We start from the raw sequence: 13,380 nt of genomic DNA, 5'->3' as shown, positions 1-13,380 counted from the left end.
CTTTTCGGTATCCATAAGACATGGGTTCAGTGGGTTCAAGGAATCAGCCATGACAGTATTTATCCATGCTGGTGAGCAGATGTCTCTTTTTAGGTGTCTTTCTATTTTCAAGCCAGTCTGGAGGTTCCAAATTTGGGAAGAATAGACCTGGTGCTCCATATGATGGGTTTTGTCATATAAGATCATGTAGGGTTTTTGAAGACTATCAAAAGTCATAACAGCGTATAGTTTAGTAAGCTTTGCTGCTGGAGCTACTATACAAAGTTTTAAGTCATTTTGTCTCTTTCAAGTAATGAGGAAAGGATGGTCTGAAAACGGAAAATGTCATGGTTTATATATTTAGGGGTATGGCCTCGCTTTTTAAACAATATACTTTGTACCCAGAAAATCATCCAAATGTATATACCAAGCCCAAGACATGAGGTTTCTGGTTTAGACAGCAGTACTAAGATGTCATCAGCATAGAAAAAAACAGTTTTTGACTCGGAAATGTTGCCAACTAGCAGCACTAAGACCAACAAAAACAATAGCAGGGACAAGGAGTATCCTTGTCTTGTATAGCTATGTATCAGAAAGTAATCTTATCATTAGTCACTGCTGGTAGTTCAGCCATGGGTGCCTGGTACAGTCATTTAATCTTTTATATGAATTTTCTTTTAGTGTTCAGAATAAATATGGGCACTCTATGCTGTTGATGGCTTTTTGTAGATTGAAAATGGTTCTCAGTTGATGATTGAATGTCCTACATGTGACACATCCCACCAGATCGTCATGTATTAATAATGAGATGGGGTAACCTTAGTACAAATATGTTTGCAAGAATCTTCACATCAGAGTTGATGAGGGAGATGGGTCCATAAGTGCTACATAGGATAGGATCTTCGCTATGTTTCTATAAGAGGGATATCATAGCTCTATTGAATTCTTTAAAAATGCCTCCTTTCCCACCTGCTTTCTTAAAGACATCGCAGAGTAAGGGGAGAATGTTCCCACATTGATCTTGAAAAGTTCAGTGAGAAACTTGTCAACTCCAGGAGCTTTGCTATTTAGCATTTCTTAATGGCTTCATTGATTTTTTTCCCGTACTATCTCCCTCTGGGGTCAAGGTTGCCTCACCAGTAAGCTTAGGGAGACATACGTTATGGAGCATGGCATCTTCTTCTACTGCAGTGAGTCCCCCTATCAGCTTTCACAGTAGGCAGCCCCAGTGATGTCTTGTGTAGGATTTTCATTGAAGGGCAACACTAGCAAGATCCAAAGACTGTGCCTCTTATTGCTGCATGATGCCATCCCAGGGTGCTATGGGTATGTTCACTCTGAAGGGCTCCAGACACACCGGGTTGCGCAGTCACAGTCAGCAGTCAAAAAGGCTACCTGTGGCATCCGCAACTGTCAATGTAGGCCAGGGCCCTGCACAGCCAATGTGGCCCTGCAGCAGGTCGGGGGCAATCACCAGGCGGAGCAACTCCAGGAGGAATGGGCCCCACTCACTGGCTGAAGATGCAGCAGTGCTTCAGGCGAGAGGTGAGTTCTTAGCGATCCCAGAGACCCTCCCAAGGGGGCGACGCTCTACCGCCCATTTGTCGTGACGGCCATAGCACTGAGCGGAGAGGAGTTGAGCTGACTGCACTAGTGTGGGGGGCAAATGGGGGCTGGGCTAGGCAGGGTTGTAGAATCTGGGTGTAGTTCTGCCAGCACAGATGTTTGTGGCTGTGAGGGCTGGGCATGGAGCAGTGATAGTTTGTGTCCGCCATATTCCATATTGCTACCCTGATATAGGCCCAGGTAATGTTGTTACCCTTCAAATATATTCTTCCCTACATTATACTTAGAACGATTTACAGTGACTGACCTTTTTCCTAGATACAACACTGCCTTCAGAACATGGGTTTTCCCCAGTTCGAATCTCATACATTATGCATGAGGTTTCTTGGAAGCACAGTAGGACTACCATCTCCTGTATAATATGTATGTATAAAATTCATGCCTGACGTCATCCTTAGGCCGACACAGTAACATAGCGAGGTAGGACCCCTGGGGAGACCTATGGTTATATATACATCACATCTTGCTAGGTTAGACAGAGGAGACCAAGACTTCCCGGCTGACACACTGACCAGAGACGCTGACGTCCCTGAATGCAGACACTCCAGCTTGCAGTGGTCTAACATCCTTCTCGGGGTGTCCAACTCGAGACCAGGACGGGGTCCCACAGTCTCTCACTTCAAGTAATGGGGTTGACTAAATCCTAGAGGGATTCTTGGCTTAACACCTACACACATGCTAGGTACACTTAGGTACATCTAGTTAGGGAGGCATTGTAGGAGTATGCACTTTTTATTATCATGTGTTTTATATACTTGTATGTATTCCTGATTACTGCAATATGGTACAGCTTTACCATCCGTATACCTTTATAGTACTGCTAATCATATATATCTTTTACTGTCTAACTGTTTGTGCAGCTCATCTCTTTTACACCAGTTTAACAACTGTTCAATAAATTCTTATTGAAAATGCCCAGGCTGTTTTTTTTTTGTGTCTCTCTGAGACCGACTAAGTAAGAACGAGTGACTGAGCGAAAGGTAGAAAATTGTTTCCATGATCCTGAGGGATCAGGATTGTCATGTTGGATGGTTGCCAAGAACTATTCTCTCCCCGGTAAGAGGAGATTCTAGTGGCACTGTGAGCTAGCGGATAAAGAAGGCCAACATACCCGAAGAGGATGTACAGAGTCAGTCCGACACTAATCCTCCAGTGTATGCTGTCTGAACGCCCAGATCAGAACTACACAACAGCTGGCTGGCCATGCCCACATCCAGGCCACTATCATTAGCCATTTAGACTATTGTATATTAGTGTTTTTAAATGCTTTATCAGCCATGTTGAAAAAGTGTCAGCGTACTGTCACGAAGTCCCTGTCATGGATGAGGGAATACCAGAGACGAAAGACAAGGACTCCATTCCGTCTCACATCTCTCGCCTCCTTTACTTGCTGTCAATGTGAAGTACAGTTGCGGACGTACCTTCACTCAACCTAGGAGACGAGAACAACGGATGCAGGCCCTTTAGGAATACCTCTGAAGCGGCCCACTTGGGAGGTCACATGGGTTATGAGGAAGTGCAATTAGAGGAGGAGACGAGACATATGGCAGTGCGGGAGGAGAGATGAGAAACTTTGGAGAGCAGGAAGCAAGGAGTAGAGGCGATTTTTGAGCAGAGGGATCCCCGTTTGGAGGGAGGAAGACAGCAAGAGGGAGAGAAGAACGGGCGTTCCACGCGGCAGAGCATACAAAGGTGCCCGGCCGTCCCCCGAATAGAGCGGAAGAGTCCTGCCAAGTCCCTAGTGGATTGTGGCTCTCCCAGGTGCATGGGAGAGGCGGAAAGGGGTTGAGAGGGAAAAGGGGAACAAGGGGACATACGACTGAATGGAGGCGTTTTTGAAGCGTGCTAAATGCCTTTATGCTTTCGCCTTCGCTATTTAGTCCGATAAACTCACCTCTCCCATCACTTTTAGCTGGCTTTTTTTCTTTTCTTTTCCTGGTTTTGGTGGTCACCCACACCCTCCCCGATTACTTATTGATAAACAAAACACAAAAACACTTACCTGCGCCTTTCTTCTCTCCAAGGGAGGTCGTTGGCCAGCAAGACTCCGTCCAAGGGACTGATGTAGAAGACCCTGAGAAAGAAGATGGAGACAAGAAAATAAACCATTAAATAGCCTGAATGAAGAGAACAAAGCACCCATTCTAAGCTGTATAAGTCATTCCGAGTCCCTGCATACTACGGTTTATGACACATACCCAAAATGAAGCAGTGAAATTTAGCAATTAAATGCCTAGGTATTCATCAGCTTCCGCTGCTCTTAAGGTAAAGAGCACTATATTGAAATCCCATTTCTCAACTTGGTTCTCTGGGCTTTTCCTCACTCCGGGCCTCTTTATCTGAGAAAAAATCAATAATATCAAGGAGCACAAAAATCCATATAATTAAATTGATAAGTACAATCAAATTCTTTCAATACATATAGTTCCAGCAAATTATGAAGACAGGAGTCTTGAAAGTTCTTGTATTCAATTTTTCGCTTTTATCAGGGACAAGAATAAATACTTACCTGATGCTATGGGGCTTCCCAGCGTGTATTCTGGATATGTTCCTCAAGGAGGACTGCTTCATTAACAATAGAAAAACTTAATTTCCAAATATGATATTTTAGGCATTTATTCCTTTTCACTCACAATCTGCTACCGGAATTCTTAGAGCATTTTGTTGATACGTCTCACAAGTAGGATCGCTCCATCGATATTGGAAAAACTGAAATACCAACCCTGAGGAAGTCCGCATAGGACAAAACGTGGTGGCTGGGTTGATGAGTGGGTTGCTGAATTCCTGCACCCGATTGTGAAAAAAAGATAAAAATTGAATACAAGAACGTTCGAGACTCCCGTCTTTATAATGTGCTTGAACTATATGTATTGAAAGAATTTGATTGTACTTATCAATTGAATCATATGGATTTTTTGTGCTCCTTGATATTATCACTTTTATTGAGACAGAACTAGTTTTTCTGTTATAAGTGACATCTAAGTAGTGGGGTCACGTCAAGTCTGAGCACTAGTCTGCATTTGACATTTTGAGGATAAATTATACTGGTTCAGCCTATATTGCCTACACTACTGACCGTAGAACAAAAAACATTCTACGGGGCATATTACCAAGGGCATTATCGACGCATTAGCGGGACTTTTTCCTGCTAATGCGGCAATAATTTTATCGCCCTATTACCAAGCTGTCGCTAACACCAGTTAGCGACAGCTGGTAGTCGATAGCGGGCATGTAGGGGCCCACTTTGCATGTCAGCGATAATTATCGCTAATGACATGCAAAGTGAGCGTGCCAAGATGTTAGCGACTGAAAACAGTCGCTAACATCTCTAACGCCTATTAACAACTTTTGGAAATATTCGCGCTAAGCGCGAATATCTCCAAAAGCTAACGCCTGCTAAAAGCAGTTCTTAGACATGTTATCCAATGGAAGGTGGATAACATGGCTAAGAGCATTGTCACGATAATGCATGAATATTGCTGATTTTTCAGCGATATTCATGCATTTCGCAGGATTATTACCGCTTTTGAGATAAACCTTCATAATATCAAGGTATCTCAGCGGTAAAAATCCTCAGTGCTTGGCGATATTTTTTTCCCGCTAACCAACAAGCAATAGCGATAATTATCGCTATTTCTTGGTAATATGCCCCTACATCCCTTGTCACTCTTATCTACTCCTAGAATCGATTTGGAAGAGAGAGTTTTCTCTGGCCACTGCCACATTTTGAATTATTTTGCATCTAACCTCCTGCAAAATGCCCATTTCTAGTGAAGCTGTGAAGACTTGGCTCTATATGCAAAGTGATGTTCCCTATTGTTCCCGTTACTGTTGCATGTTAGGGGATTTAGATGTGTGACTTTATCAGCTATGGTATTATGGTAATAATGTCTTGCTATGCCAGGACACTTTACCAATATTTGCAAACAAACAAATGAAACATATCATATTTCAGCTTCAGTTTGTGTAATTTTGCATTGCTCAAGATCTTCTTGTCATAGCCTAACTTTTTTTCCAATGAATGTATGTAAGCTGTGTTCCACAGTCTCTGCTCCATTTGTGTCTGACCTGTAGTTCTTGACTAAAAGAAAACAACAAATGTTCTACTATTGCGTGTTCCAATATGTCTCCCAATAAAAATAGTATTATGTTGCAGGTCCTAGTGCCTGCATAACAAGGAAAGGCCCCAAAACCCAACATACCTAGATCAAATGTTTCCACTCACAACTGAAACTTTTTTGCAAGGCGGGTAGCTGTGGATTTTGGACCCGGGCTCAGGGAAACCTACGAAATCCAGAGGGTTTAAACAACTTGACACCCAGGGGAGTCCACTCTTGAATGGGTCCTACAATGTTTTCTTGGCCAGAAGCCATTAAAAAGCTCAAATGTGGCCAAAAACACTCATTTACATCACAGTTCTGTGAGGGAAAATTAAGGAATCTGCAGGAGTCCCCAAATGTCCTACAACTTAAAATTCCTAAATGTCTCCTGATCAAAACAGAAACCACTGTGGGTGGGACGAGCTCCCTCTACAGAAAAAGTCCCAAAATGTGAGATTTGCTTGGCTCAGACCCAGACATTTCTGTAAACTACACTCTATCTGGGGAGTCCAGGGTGGTGTGATTTTCATTGATCTCATTATATGGCTTTACCCAAAAGCCCATGCAAACCTCAAATGTGGCTAAAAACACACATTTTCCTCACATTTCGGAGGAAATACTTCAGAATCTGTGAGGATCCACACATTTCTTACCGTGCAACGTTCCCTCACATATCCCAATAAAAACAGTACACCAATTATGCATTTGGGACCAGTGCAATCAATAAGAAAGGATTCAAAACGCAACATGGACAGATAACATTTTCCACTCAGAACCAACACTTTTTTGCAATGCAAGGAGCTATGGATTTTGGGCCTAGACTCAGAAGCTATCCAGGCAAACCAACCAAACCCGACATTTCTGAAAATTTGATACCTGGTGGAGTCCAGGGCCAATTGGCTTACATGGATCTCACAACATTTTCTAATCCAGAACCCTTGCAAACCGCAAACATTTGCTAAAAATACACATTTCTTCTCACATTTATGTGAGGGAAATTCCCAACAATCTGCAGGGATCCACACATGTACTACCACCTAGCATTTCAACGCATCTCCCAATAAAAATGGCACAACACTTGTGTGGGCAGGCCTAGTACTGCGATATGAAAGGCCACAAAATGCAACATGGTCAGATCAAATTCTTCTAATCAAAGTCGATGTATTTATGCAATGTAGGTAGCTGTGGATTTTCGGTCTAGGATCGCCCGCCACCTAACAGACCTACTAACCACCATTTTCTTGTACACTAGACATCCAGGGAGCCCAGGATATTGTGAATTTCATGGATCTCAATATGTTTTCTTACCAAAAAGTGCATGTAAACATCAACGTTTGGCTAAAGCACAGTTTCTGTTCATTTCTGTGATGGGGTGGGGCTGTTTTCAGTTTCCTTTAAGGTCTCAAGAAGACGTTTCGTGGGTGCCAGTCCTGCAAATGACCTTCTTGTGTCAGTGACACGATCACATGATTTGTAGGACCATCTCATCTTTAGGTCTGTAAACCCTCCCACTGCGACCAAGAGGGAGTGTACCTTAGGGACAGCACGTAACAGCAGCTACTCCAGTGCTGGGTGGTAGGACGTGACCAACATGTTCATAGCGCCTGTTTGTGATTGCTGTGGATGTGAATGTCACGTCTATAGAGCCCAAGAGGTTAAATGGGAGTTGTGCTTGTTTACCATTTCTACTTGGATAATGTATCTTACCTTAGTGGAAAAACTGTTTGGTAAACCTCAATTGAAACAAATACTTTTAAAATGTACGTATTGAGCCACAGTCACCCTCCCATTCCTGTCCTTTAGGTCGAGCTCTCACCTCCTAATTTAATTTCTAATAACAATTAATATCCATTCGGTGGAAACACAGCTCCTCCACCTGCCTCTATTTACTTTGGTTGTGACTTCTTTGGACTTATTTTAAAAGAGAGTTATGCTTTTTTTCCATTTCTGACTTGTATAATTCACATTCTGCTTCCCGTCATTGAACAGGGTCTTGTGAACAGCCTCTGATAAAACAGTAGCTCTTATTAAGCATAATATCCCCATACTTTCCGCGGTCTCTGACCCACAATTGGACATTCAGTCATTGCAGCAGCTCATATCCCCATCTCCTATAATAATTGATACCCCTTCAGTTGAGACACAACTCCTTTCCCCTCCCTATAGCTACACTGGCTATGCATGCGCAAAGCATTGAACACCACATGAAACATAGGCACAAGTGTGGTTAGGTTATTGGTTGTTGAGATGTTCCTTTTAGCAGCAGCAATGTTTGGTGCACAGATCTTTACAAGACTTATATCATAAATGTGGTGATTAAGTTTCTTTTGAGCTTATTTTCCATTCTTCTTAGCAAACTCCAATGAAATAATAAGCGTCCCGTTCTGAAATTCCATTATTGAGGACACAAATCCTTTCTGTTGGCTCTGGATAGACATGCTGGCTATGCATTCTTAGAGGTGCTAAATTCCCATGACTAGCCCAGCACTCAACCTATTGGCTCCTTTGACGGCAGCAATGTTTGCGTCCTAGATTTACTTTCTAGGTCCTTTTTAAGCCTAGGCAGTGCTTGCCTATCTCTTTGAGACATGCTGTATTCAATATATGGACATGAAGCTCTGCACACTTTCCAGCAATCTTTTTATTTGGTCGCGGTCATTATCCTTTGTAAATGGTGGCTTCTCATTGGTCAATAGGCTTAGTAGTCCCTCCTTGGTACCACATTTTTTTAACAGGCAGCACCGCATTGAACTTTATCTTTAACATGGCGCCCTCATGACTTTGTTTTGTTGTGCACTCGCCTTCCAATTGTTTTTTTTAATTTATTCAAATTGCATACAGCTCTCTGCAAATGATTTTCTTCTGCTCGCCAGACAGGAACTCTTCGGAGCTCAGGCCAGCGGTGGTCGGAGCAAGCGGCATGCAAGCAAGGGGGGACCGCTTACAACTTTGTTCTTTTTTTTTCTACAGCACGGCAAGCTTTCACTTAAAAAATGCTGCTTCGGGGGCGTGGCCAAGATGGCGGGCTGAGAGGTCGCACTTGCCGAGAGCTCCCGGACCCCTGAATCCCTGCACCGCTTGTAACCGCTGATTCCCCCCCGGATCACGCGGCGACTGTGCCTGGTGCCCACGGTGGAGGTGTGGAGCGACTGCTGAGCCCGGTTTGCGCCGTCGGGGGTGTGATCCTGACCGGTGAAGCTCGGGTCGGGGATCGCTGAATGGCCGTGTGCGAGCTGGAAGCCGTGAGTCTCCCGACCCTCGGAGCGTGACGGAGCGCCCAGCCGCCTGTGTGTGAAGCCCGCAGCGGTGCATGAACTGTCGGAGTGGGAGTCTGCAACGGCGTCGCGAACGGCTCGGGGTTGTCCGATGGCGGTTGTGCGGAACGGAGCAGAGCGGAGGTGAGGGGCGGAGGCCGAGTCGACATCGCTTCACTACGCCAGCCCGTGGATTGAAGAGGCCAGTTGGGAGAGGCCGCTCCGGCCGGTTGTCTGAGCGGAGCAGCGGAGCGGGGCTCCCGGGGCAGATCTCCCCCTGAGGCCGCGGCCCCCGGCGGCCATCGCACAGTGACTTTGCCCCCTGGCCGAATTTTGGGTCCCGGATCGGAGACGGAGAGGGGTTCTCCATATTGGGCGTTGGCCCCTCGACATCACAGAGCGGCCATTTTGTGGTCTCCGCCCGGGCAGCTCGGCCTTCCTGGTGCTCTTTAAGTGGCGCTGCCCCCGACTAGCATATAGCTGCTTTCTTTGCCCTCAACGTCCTCTACTCAGCTGCAATGTCGAACGCTAGGAGACAGCGACGGGCGACCGAACCTTGCCGGACATGCTGGGACGCGGCGCCCTACGCAGCGGTGGAACCCAACCCGCCACGACCTCCCCGGCCCCGACCAGGAGTGCGGATGGCGGAGAACCCCCGGTGACGAGATCATTTCTCGAATCGCTCTTTAGCTCCCTTCGGGAGGACTTTTAAACGCTCAAGCGTGAGGTGGCCGGGGAGGTCCGCGAAGTAAGGAGAGAGATGGACTCCCTGGGGGAACGTGTGAACACAGTGGAGGAAGCGGGTCACTCCAGGGATGAAGAGATCACCCATCTGCAGCAGGAAGTTCTGCGACTGCGGGAGCAACAGATTGAGCTACAGGCCCACGCCGAGGACCTTGAAAATCGGTCCAGGCGGAACAACATACGGGTCCGCGGTGTGCCGTCCGGTGAGGAGGGTGAGGACGTGACTGCTTATCTTGTGGCCCTCTTTCGTGCGATCCTGGGAGAGTCGGAGGACTTTCGGATCCGCATAGACCGAGCACATCGGGTGGGCCGCCCCGGCAGAGCTACGGCGCCCGCCCCGGACATTCTGGCCTTCCTCCCGAACTTTCCCTTGAAGGAGCGAATCCTCCGAGAAGCACGAGGGCAGCAATCTTTCCGATTCCGGGACCACCCTGTGACCCTTTTTCAGGACTTATCTACAGTCACGCTGCAGAAGAGGAAATCATTCAAGATCGCCACTGACTTCCTCCGGGAACGAGGGACACAGTACTCTTGGGGGCACCCCTTCCGTCTGATCTTCCGATGGAACGGTGTTTTGCATCAGCTTCGGTCCCTCCAGGATGTCTGCGCGGTGTTGGGCCTCACAGCATCGGATACAGATACCCCGGCTCCGCGGCGGAGGCGAAGCACTCGTGACGGATGGCAGCAAGCTGGAGGGGGGGCCTCTCCTCCTTCGGAGCGTCCGGGCTCGCCCGTGATCAGGGCGGACATGGAGGCCGCCATCCAGGAGGCCTCCAGAGTGGCGGCGAACGGCGAAGGGGCCCTGACGGCCTGAACTCACTCCGGGGGGAGTCTACTTTAGCTTATTCCTCTTGCAGGTGCGGGGTTCCGGGGGGTGGGCTGGGAGGGATGGCGAGTGCTGGAGGAGGTGGCTGGACGTCCACTAGTCTGATTTACCACGGCCCTGCCCGTTACGGGCCGGACTGGGACAATGTCTTTTTTGAAAAGTTTGAGTAGCGGGGAATGGGGTTGGGACAGGCGGGCAGATGTTTTGATTTTGGGGACTAGAGGGGGGGGCAGCTGCGGGGGGTGGTGTGGATTTGGTTGTGTGGGGACGAGGGGGGTTTTTCTAGTTGTGGGGTGTTGGGGTTCGGGGACTGTACTGTGCCAGTGGACGGTTCAAAGTTGCTCTGTTTTGAGGCCTCGAGTGGTGCCTTCTGTGTTTGCCTGCGGGGCTATGCCTCTTGAAATGTGCTCCATTGATCCCCCTCCTTGATGGCTCTTAAGGTGCTTACTCTCAATGTGAAAGGGCTGAATAATCCGGTTAAGAGGCGGGCAGTGTTATCCTTGTTGGAAAACTCACAAGCGGATATCTGTCTGTTGCAGGAGACCCATTTGCTGGCTAAGGACTGCTCGAGGATGCGTACCCCTAAGTTCCCCACGCAGCTGTTCTCCTCTAGCACCTCCAAGACGGCAGGGGTGGCGATCTTATTTTCTAGAGGGTTCAGGGGAGAGGTCGTGTGCAGGGTAGCGGAACAGAAGGGGAGACTTCTGGTGTACAGGATCAAGATGGGAGGTTTAGCACTGACTGTTGGCACCGTCTACTGCCCCAATGATCACCAGGACCAATTCTTACACAGGGCTTTGGAGGACGTGGCATCCACCTCTGATAGGCACATAGTGTTGGGGGGTGATTTGAACCTGGTTTTCGATGCGGCGGTGGACAGGTCTGTGCAGCGGCGCCACCAGTTGGGTGAGCTTTCGGGCTCGATTCGAGCTCGACTTGAGGAGCTGGATCTGCATGACGTGTGGCGCCACCTCCACCCCACCACCCGCGCATACTCTTACTTCTCACATGCCCATAGATCTTATGCGCGATTAGATCATCTCCTTGTATCGGGCCCAATGCTCCCTTTGGCTTCAAGTGTGGACATGGGGGTCCTCTCTCTTTCTGACCACGCCCCGGTGGAGGGCGCTTTCACTCTGCCCCCGGTGGTCCGGCCGAGAGGGGTCTGGCGGCTCCGGGACACGCTTTTGCACAGGCGGTCGGTGGTGGATCAGATCCGGGCGGCCATTTTGGATTTTCAGACCATAAATGATACTGGGGATACTTCTCGTGCGACACAGTGGGCAGCACTGAAGGCGGTGCTCCGAGGCGAATTTATAGCGATTTCCTCGGCCGAGAATAGGGACCGACAGCTCAAGAGAGATGAGCTCACCCGGCAGGTGAGGGAGCTGGAGCAGGTTCATCACAGGACAGGGGCCCCCAGGGTGTGGAGGCAGCTGAAGGCGGCACGGAAACTCCTGGCGGCCTTTGACACGGACCGGGCGGAGTACGCGATGCTTCGCCTGAAACACAAATATTATACGGGGGCGATCGGTGTGGGCGGCTCCTGGCTAATAAACTTAGGGTGCAACACCAGCAGCACCGTGTGAAGGAACTGGTGGACCCGGCCGGTGGTAGGGTCACGGCTGATGTGCAAATAGCAGACGTCTTTCGCAGCTTTTATGCTGACCTCTACACCGGGGAGGCCCCCTCGGCCCGGGCTGAGATGGCCTATCTGGACTCGGTCCCGCTCCCGTCGTTGTCTCAGGAGCAGGCTCAGTATCTGGAGCGTGACATCCGTATCGAGGAGGTGATCACGGCGATATCCCGGCTTAAATTGGGCAAGGCCCCGGGTCCGGATAATAACATCGGAATCCAAGGAAAAGCACTTGAATGGATCACCTCGTTCCTCACCGGAAGAACCCAGAGAGTCCGCCTTCCTCCATTCAAGTCCGAGGCCTCTGAAGTCATTTGCGGCGTACCCCAAGGATCCTCACTCAGTCCCACTCTCTTCAACGTATACATGAGCCCCCTCGCGGCCATCGCACGCCAACACAACCTCAACATCATCTCTTACGCGGACGACACTCAACTGATCCTTTCTCTCACCAATGACCCCAGCTCCGCCAAAACTAACCTACACGAAGGAATGAAAGAAGTTGCCGAATGGATGAAACAAAGCCGTCTGAAACTGAACTCAGACAAAACAGAAGTCCTCATCTTGGGTACATCCCCTTCTGCTTGGGACGACTCCTGGTGGCCGGAAGCCCTCGGAAAAGCACCCATCCCCACAGACCACGCACGGAACCTTGGTGTCATCCTGGACTCTTCACTCTCAATGAGCAAACAAGTCAGCGCCGTATCCTCTTCCTGCTTCAACATTCTGCGCATGCTCAGAAAAACATTTCGCTGGATCCCCTCCGAAACAAGGAAAACAGTCACCCACGCCCTGGTCACGAGCCGACTGGACTACGGAAACACCCTCTACGCAGGTACCACCGCTAAACTCCAGAAGAAACTCCAACGAATCCAAAACGCCTCAGCCAGGCTCATATTAGACATCCCACGCAACGAACACATCTCTGGTCACCTTAAAGACCTCCACTGGCTACCCGTCAATAAGAGGATCACTTTCCGACTGCTCACCCACGCACACAAATCACTCTACGACATCGGACCAGATTGCCTCAACTCTCGACTGTCCTTCTACACCCCCTCCCGCCAACTACGTTCTTCCAACCAAGCCCTCGCCACTGTACCTCGCATCAACAAGACCACCATGGGAGGCAGATCCTTTTCATACCTGGCTGCAAAAACATGGAACTCACTCCCCGCTTACCTTCGCCTCACCCAGAACCACCTAGCGTTCAGA

Source organism: Lissotriton vulgaris, chromosome 2_1, assembly GCF_964263255.1.
Source record: "Lissotriton vulgaris chromosome 2_1, aLisVul1.2, whole genome shotgun sequence".
Classification (NCBI taxonomy): Eukaryota; Metazoa; Chordata; class Amphibia; order Caudata; family Salamandridae; genus Lissotriton; species Lissotriton vulgaris.
Note: the sequence above shows the minus strand (reverse complement) of the source record.